At 47.9% G+C, this 8,757-nt stretch overlaps 2 long non-coding RNA genes across 2 annotated transcripts; both read right to left on the bottom strand.

The window, feature by feature from the left end:
- Positions 1-1,331: 1,331 nt before the first annotated feature.
- On the bottom strand, positions 1,332-3,404 carry LOC125527433. Its single transcript, XR_007292094.1, has 3 exons — positions 3,094-3,404; positions 2,605-2,952; positions 1,332-2,463 (listed from the first exon to the last, which is right to left on the bottom strand). It is a non-coding gene; the product is annotated as an uncharacterized LOC125527433 (long non-coding RNA).
- A 163-nt stretch (positions 3,405-3,567) lies between these two features.
- Positions 3,568-7,134, bottom strand: LOC125527432. Its single transcript, XR_007292093.1, has 3 exons — positions 6,858-7,134; positions 6,536-6,761; positions 3,568-3,843 (listed from the first exon to the last, which is right to left on the bottom strand). It is a non-coding gene; the product is annotated as an uncharacterized LOC125527432 (long non-coding RNA).
- Positions 7,135-8,757: the final 1,623 nt, after the last annotated feature.

Raw genomic sequence — 8,757 nt, 5'->3', positions numbered from 1 at the left:
CGCAGCCGAGGGCCGTTGCCTCGGGCGCCGCCTGCTCGGATGTGAGCCAAGGGCCGCGCCGTCGCCTCCGCGTCACGGTTGTGGGCCGTCCTTGCGGGCGCCGAGGTCGAAGGACGCCGCTGCGTGCGCGCTCGAAGGAGTCGCGCCAGACTGCGTCGCCTCGCCTTGCCTTGCTTTGCCGACGCGCATGGAGCAAGTCACCGACACCGGAAGGACGAGCCGCCGCGGCGCGCGCGCTCCAGGGGGCGCCGGCCGGAAGCTGCGACAATTCCCTCGGCAGGCGAGGCCATGGACGAAGTCGCTCCGCGTCAAATGCGGTGGCCGCGTCGTGCGCTAGGGGGCTTCACCGCGGAGGACGGTCTAGGAGCCGCGGCCTCGGGCGTCGCGGAGCGGCTGCGAAACCGGTGGTTCCGGTGTTCTGGTCCAGCGCGGGGCCAAGGCCAGATGAAGCTGATGCCATCGTTGCGATGCGACTCGACGTGCGGCAGCGCCGTCGCCCGGGAGTGCGTCGCCAAATCGCTCTGCCGGGCCGCGCCAGAGCCGGAGTACAGCGCTGGAGGGCGTTGCCTCGCTCGCGCTGTGGCATGCGAGGATGCAGGCCGCTGCCAGCCTAAACCGAGCGCCGCCGGCTGTTGTGGTCTGGCGAAGAGCGGACGTCGTCTAGGACGATCCCAGGTAAGAGCCGAAGGAAATGATTCCATGTAGCATTTGTTGTGTGCAGGAAAGAAATCGGAAAGGAAGCACCTTGTTTCTTGTCGATCTTTGATTTCGTTCCTAATCCTTCCCTTGTTCTTGGTATTCCAATCTCAAGGCTAACGGCTCCATGGGAGGATAGAACGGGATGTCTGGAAGATGGAATTGAAGATCTTCTGAGTTGATGTCACTCTTCTTTGGATTTCTTTTCTGTCAAGAGTGTTGCAGGCATGGCGGCCTGGCCGGCGGCGTCGGAGTCCGCTGCGATCCAGGGCCATTGAGTTGGAGGAATAGCCCTCGCCTCTGTGCGTGCGTAACCGCCGTCTCGGGCATGGCCCTTTCCTTTCGCCCTACGCCGATAGAATCGCTCCGCCGGAAGCGTGCTGATAACGTATTGAAGTGTAATCTGAGAGAGAACAAATGATTCAAGTGTTGTTCTTTATTGATGACAAACACATATTTATGCAACAAGGCCAAAAGACATGATTTAGGAACGCGTCTCTTCAGAAGAGATGCGAGGAACCACCGCGTCGGTTGCCAGAATAGCAACCGTACGTGGGAGACTAATAGCAGGGATTAATCTTTAATCAAGTAAATTGATTAAATCCTAACAGATAGCTAGCGATTACGATAGAAAGAGGAGGTCGAACCATCACGACGTTCGATCCCTCTTTAATAGTAGAGATAAATTGATTAAATCCTAACAGATAGCTAGCGATTAGCGATAGGAAGAGGAGGTCGAACCATCACGACGTTCGATCCCTCTTTAATAGTAGAGATAACTCTGCCACAAACCTGTAGTACACAGCTAGCATATACAGATTAGATAAAATAGAGCCTCTGCTCCAGCTGAATAATTAAAACCAAACATAACCTCAAATACTTTATTGCATCCGCTAATTATGGAAGTTTTGGTGTCCTCACTCCTCACTACAAAAGCCAATGTTAGTTAAAACGATTTTGGCAAATACATTATATCGCAAACAGTAAATTCAGCAATGTCTATGCCAAAATTTTGTTATGAAAGGGCGAACATCCAATGTGGTGCGACGTCCATAAACACTAAGAAAATGTACTGATCGGTTGCAGAGAAAAAAAAGTAGAACATATGAACATGGTTTGTTGACATAAAACCAAATATGTCGAAGGAAGTTAACATCATAGTCCGTCCTTATGTATATATTTACTCGGATGAATAGAATCACATTGTATGTTCAGGACTGCATTGTTATAAACCATCAGCAACCATTTTAATTGTATATAGAAAATAAGGTGTTCATTTAATACTCGAGATTCAGCAAAGCACCACTAACAGAGCTAATTGTGGTATTCATATCTATGGTGGAAGATTACGTGGCGAAAGTCCTATTCTGAGCTCGAGCTCAGATGGACCTGTTATCCCAGCCGTTGTCTGGCGCTAAGATTCGCATCAGGAGATGTATTTTACTGCGTATTCTGAGTAGTATGAGATGCTTTTCCAGATACTAGGGCCCACTCACCGACCGCATTTATTGGGACATCCATCATCCAGCACTAGCCGGCTCAGATGGACACTAGCGTCGTGGTGCACGGCTCAGCCGTTACACACCCAACGGCGGCTTCCAGCAAACATTTTTTTTAATATATACATGCACTGCATCGACCGCGCACACCCTTGCTCTGGAAAATTCACTTTTTTTCCTCGCAGCCTCAGGAAGTGCTGCCACCTATCCCTTGCCCCGACTACGTAGACAAGGTGGTCACCTTCGCCTCGCGCGCGCCGAGCTCGCTCTACAAATGCGTCAGGAAAGATGTAAGTGCCCATCTACCATAAAGAATAATCTTTTGGAGCTTGGATCCCCACTCCGTGTCTGAAGTTAGAATCCATGCAGGTTGAGCTATGCGGGTTCATTTAGATCCACGGACACGTACCTGCCCGAGTTGACTCGCGCGGGGCTGACACAGCCGTACGTGCTGCAACCCTCCTTGCTATGCACCCGTCGGCTCCCCTTCAGCAGAGATACATGCGAGACCACAACTTCGACCATAGCAGCCAGGCGGAGATTCAGCCAGCACATGTGCGCATGCAGCCACAGGTGCAACAGCTGAGCCTCCCCCGTGCCGCGCCTCCACGCTGCTCCGCCGACAGCCAGCGCACACACCCTTGATCTGGAAGATTCACTTTTCTTCCTCGCAGCCTCAGGAAGTGCTGCCACCTATCCCTTGCCCCGACTACCTCGACAAGGTGGTCACCTTCGCCTCGCGCGCGCCGAGCTCGCTCTACAAATGCGTCAGGAAAGATGTAAGTGCCCATCTACCATGAAGAATAATCTTTTGGAGCTTGGATCCCCACTCCGTGTCTGAAGTTAGAATCCATGCAGGTTGAGCTATGCGGGTTCATTTAGATCCACAGACACGTACCTGCCCGAGCTGACTCGCGCAGGGCTGACGCAGCCGTACGTGCTGCAACTCCCCTTCAGCAGAGATACAGGCGAGACCACAACTTCAACCATAGCAGCCAGGCGGAGATTCAGCCAGCACATGTGCGCATGCAGCCACAGGTGCAGCAGCTGAGCCTCCCCCGTGCCGCGCCTCCACGCTGCTCCGCCGACAACCAGCACACACCCTTACTCTGGAAGATTCACTTTTCTTCCTCGCAGCCTCAGGAAGTGTTGCCACCTATCCCTTGCCCCGACTACCTCGACAAGGTGGTCACCTTCACCTCGCGCGCGCCGAGCTCGCTCTACAAATGCGTCAGGAAAGATGTAAGTGCCCATCTACCATGAAGAATAATCTTTTGGAGCTTGGATCCCCACTCCGTGTCTGAAGTTAGAATCCATGCAGGTTGAGCTATGCGGGTTCATTTAGATCCACGGACACGTACCTGCCCGAGCTGACTCGCGCAGGGCTGATGCAGCCGTACGTGCTGCAACCCCCCTTGCTATGCACCCGTCGGCTCCCCTTCAGCAGAGATACAGGCGAGACCACAACTTCGACCATAGCAGCCAGGCGGAGATTCAGCCAGCACATGTGCGCATGCAGCCACAGGTGCAGCAGCTGAGCCTCCCCCGTGCCGCGCCTCCACGCTGCTCCGCCGACAGCCAGCGCACGACGCTGCTCTTGGCCGGAACCAACTTCATCCTCGTCCTGCCAACTAATCCAACCCTAGTCCTGCATGACAAATCAGCAAACTGATTACACATCCTGGCCGAGATTGTTCGTTTGTAGTGGAGCACATATACTTAACACATTTCTTTCATCATACTTCTGCACAATCATGGAAATTTCAAAACATACTCGGAAAACATTACAATTAAACCTATTTTTTGGGCAAATGACTCCTGAAAAGCTCACCGGATATTCTTCACACAAAACGTAACTATCACTAGTGCCTAATCATAATTTGAACAAATAATTTTTTTACAAACACTTGATCTCTGGCTATGGTGATCGGTCACAACTTTATGTATTTTGCATAGTGCTACAGGGCCTAAGTTTAGATGAAACACACTCGCTGCTGTCTAGCCGCTACATACATTCAGGAAAAGTGGAAAACCCATGCCTTTGAACTAGTTTTGTCTTAGTAAGTTTAGACATTTCCAAAATCAGCAGCACTAATTTATATGGTCAATTACTTCGAACTTCTGTTCATAATAAGCATCAATTTTATAAAATCCAAGGGGCCCTACAGATTGCAATAAGCTGAATATTAACCGTAGACATTTCGAAAATTCAGCAGCACTAGTTTCCTAAAATTCAGCAGCAGTAGTCTGTCATATTAAACCTACACATTCCGAAATTCAGCAGCAGTAGTTGTCCTCCCGTAGTCCTAGTCAATTTCTTAAAATCCAAGGCTAAGGGTTTTACCTTCAAAAGCATGCACACAAGTTCATGAAAACCTGGGGACAAGCCAACATTTGAAACTAAACCAGACATGCCAAGCTGGAACACAGTTCGACTTATTACATTACCTAGCCACTGGCCAATATGCAGAGTTACGAAAAGCATGTCAACACCTAAAAATTAACCATGGTTTAGATTACGCCGAAGCTAAAACATGTCACCTACAGGCATATGCCTCAATAGCAAATAAGATAATTGAAAAGACATCATGAGCCCATCAGCTCCTACCCAGTGCATTCCCCAAACTGCATTCTACTTGCCAGCCTTAGTTCCATTGATTTATTAAAATTATTTTGCGGGTGCCCCTCAAACTGCATTCTACTTGCAAGCCACAGTTCTTACATTTGGCAGGCTTCCGAGGTTGCTTAGGGACATCACCACATCAGGGCATGTAGTTTGCTTATGCCCTTGTTTTCAGCATATCGTGCAAAACCTAGTCCTCTTGCTTAGACCTTCATATGGAGCCTTCTCCGTACTTGTCGTTGGCCATCCCATATCTTTCTTTTTCGCTGGAGCCAGCAGTCCTTCCAACCTGTTGCTTGTCCTCGAAACCGAATCATTGTTAGCTAAAACAGCAGTAGCTGCTTTGGCGTTCATGTTTTGTTCCGCCGAAACCAGCTCCATGGGAGTCTGATTCACCACAGCCCCCCTGTCTGCCAGTCTATCCTCGAGGCCAAGACCATCCCTAACTTCTGCATAGGGTAACATCACTGTCAAATTCGACTTGAACAACTCCATCAATTGATTGTAGGCTTCAAAACTAGTGTCGCCCAGCCTGACTAGTTCCATTGCGTGCATGTACATCGTGAAGTTTCTGTACGAAAAAGGGTTGTTCTACATACTGTCCTTCTGGTATTGTATCAGATGAGGTGGCAGAATGTCGCGAGCATCCCTCGTCCATGTCTTCACTATATGCTTAGCTGGTATTTTTTAGCCCTAATGAAACCAAGCATCTCTTCATTATGTGCACGCTTTTCATGAGCTTCTCAGATAAAAATTGTACTCCACTGTATCTGATTTACTAACAACAAATCAGTGAGAGCATCACCAGAAGCCTCGCCCAAGGAGTCGAATGTAATGCCGAGAACAGGTGTGATCACATTTTCAGCCGGTTTCTCTGCAAAACATTTGACAGCCTTGTCGAACGCACTGATTCGATTTGGGCATGGTGTCCTGATTGGTGCAGCAGCACCAAGCCTCAGCCTGCAAACACCAGGCAGTAGGCATGATTTATCCAAATGCATTGTACCAACTGCTCTGAATCCACAAAGCTATAGCTGACTGATTTCTTTTCTGCAATCCAATTTTCTATAATAAAATCTTTGCATCTCTCATATCAAATGGTTTCATTTTAATACAGTTTGCTAACTACTCTGAACCCATACATCTCTAGCTGCCTGATTTCTTTAGTGTTGTCAATTTTATTTAATAAAATAATTTCCATCTGTGATCACATAATTAAGCTTTTCATTATCTGACTGTCTGATTTCCATCTGTGATCACATAATTTCCATCTAGCAGTGTACTTATTCCTCTGAACTCAGCAAACTGCAGCTGCCTGATTTCTTTACCGCACTCAATTTTTCTTTACTAAAATCTTTGCATCTCGTATATCAATGAGTTACAACTGAATGCAGTGCACAAACTACTCTGTTTTACTGAAATATTTCCTTATCTGATGACATAAGGAAGTTTTTTCTTATCTGAATTTCAACTACGTGAATGCAATGGAGTTAACCCGCTAAACCTGGTAAATTACAGCTGCCTGATTTCATTAGTGCTACCAATTTTTCTCCACTAATTTCTTTGCATCTCTCATATCAGGAGGGTTCAGCTAAATGCATTGTACTAAATACTCTGAATCTAGAAAGATATAGTTGCCTGATTTCTTTACTGATGTCAATTTTTCTTTACTAAAATATTTGCATCTCTGATGACATACGGAAGCTTTTCCACTGACCTCTTATTCCATCCGGGCACCTGGGGATTCGTCTTCCCCGTTGAGAGCTCGAGCGTCGGAGGGGAGCTATCCCTTCTGCCCGCTGCGGCCTCCGCCCCTGATTTGTGCTTTGCCGCTGTCCGCCGCCCTGTGATGCTGCTGCACCGCATGCTCCGCCACCACTTCGCCATCGGCAACCAGAGGGGCAGGCACCAGGCTCTCTTCTATCTCCTCAAGCACAGCAGATCTAAACCAAGGGAAAAAACAAATCGCTGTCAACAAGCTGACCCAGACGCCCGAAAAATGCAGACAACCTCGCGCGGCGAAGGAAGGATCGATGTACCTGCCGATCGGCTGCATCAAGAACTCCATGTTGGATCGCCGCTGCCGCTCCTGACCTTTATCTCCCAGTCGTCGCCTTCAAATCGCCAGTCGCTTTGCAAGAGAAGACGACTGGACTCTGGATTCAACTCGACTCGTGCGGCGAGACAGTAAAGCGAATTTCCTGATCCACGGATCAGACGGCGGCTCTGATTCTGATCCATGGAACACCTCCCCGGCGGCAAACTGCCATCCTCCCCAGCGTTAAATCTGGCCCACTGGACACCGCTGCCGGGGACGTATTTTGGAACAGTACCCGATTTCTGGATGACCACCAGCGCTAGGATAAATTAATGGCACACATCCAGAGAGGCTAACCAACGACGTGGATAACGAGCTCATTTGAGCTCGCGCTCAATTACTCATTACGTGGGGGCTTCTTTAGACATGTGCAACAATGAACCAATGTTAACATCAACAGTGATTCTGAGAGCACCCCAATTATTATCTTCACTCCATCGATTCAAATTGTATGGAGTGTTTCCTCTCAACTACTTAATGAAAAATAAATTTACTAATCACAACTTTCCTAGGGTTCACTAATTGTAAGTCTGCACCACTATGTTCATAGAGGTAATGAAGCGTAGGTGTATAGCTTTGTACCAAACAAATATTACTTTTATGTGCCATACTTGTAGCTAACCAAAAAAGTTAGCATAATTTATTCTTGAAGAGAACATCTTGTTCCAGCCATGTAAATCATCCTGCAACCGTGCCATCTATGAATCTCCTCAAGAAGGAAAGATGGTGGTCAATTCTTCGCTATTAAAGATTCTGATCCTTATTTGCTCCAATTAGTCCCTGATCTGATCACTTTCCTTTTTTTTCTGGATCCGGTTTGCCTGCTCCCTCCTCATGCTCCCATCCATACTCCCACTTCATCCTACGGCTGTCTTTTTTCCCTTTTTCTTTCTTATCTAATCATCTCCCCCCTGATTTTAAGGGGGTGGGGCCGGACCTTATTTTGTTCCAATCAAATCAAGCCACGTACGCGGAAGCATGGATGGGAGCATGCGTGGGGAGCAGGCAAGTCTTGTCCTTTTTTTCATACCTTGGGGGAACTATGGCCATCGCCCTGTGTGGGTCTGTACAAATATTGTACTTCTGAGAAATTAAAGTTATTGTTTCTACTTCTGACCAGTTCCCAGGTCGTTATTAGAACATATAGTAGAAAATCTAGTAGCATTGCGCATTGCTCGATTCATCTAAAACATATTATGGCTAGCTGAACGGAGAATTGCTGATTTGCAATCAATATTCGTCAATAAATTACCAACAGAACCAAAAAATTCTGCAGTTCAGCCATTCAATAAATGAAGTACAGAACAGAGCACATACCTCGGTCTACATTAGAAAGTCCATGTACCTCTTGAGTGTCCTTGTCTATCTTGCATGCAAGCTAGTTGCAGAAAATAAATTGCCAGTGAGGAGGGTGTCAAGTTCCACCTTCCACTTCCATGTTCAGACTTGAGAAGATCTCCATGTCTCTCTCCGCTGATGGCAACAGCAACTCTGGCGGTCTAGGAATGTCCATCAACCTGGGAGTCTGGTACATCAAATCTAGAGTAGTATGGATAGATCAGGCCCCAGCTGTGGGGCGGAGACATGGAGAGGCCGTGTGCGCTTCCTGCGGGAAACCAAGCGAGAGATGGAAAGCAGATCTTGCTCGGAGATAAGTTGAGCATCGATTGGATCAGGAGAGCCAGCTGTTCATCAAACACCATGTATTTTCTCTTGATCAGATGGACTCTTTTCTTGAAAGGTTTCCTCTAATTTAAGACAGATACATATCTGTTTTTCATTGGGGAGGAAAAGACATGAGGGAGGAAGAGAAACATGAAAGCTTCGGAGAGAGACGTGAG

Source organism: Triticum urartu, unplaced genomic scaffold (genome assembly GCF_003073215.2).
Source record: "Triticum urartu cultivar G1812 unplaced genomic scaffold, Tu2.1 TuUngrouped_contig_3853, whole genome shotgun sequence".
Lineage (NCBI taxonomy): Eukaryota > Viridiplantae > Streptophyta > Magnoliopsida > Poales > Poaceae > Triticum > Triticum urartu.
The sequence above is the reverse complement of the archived record's forward strand: the minus strand, read 5'-3'. Positions and strand labels throughout refer to the sequence as shown.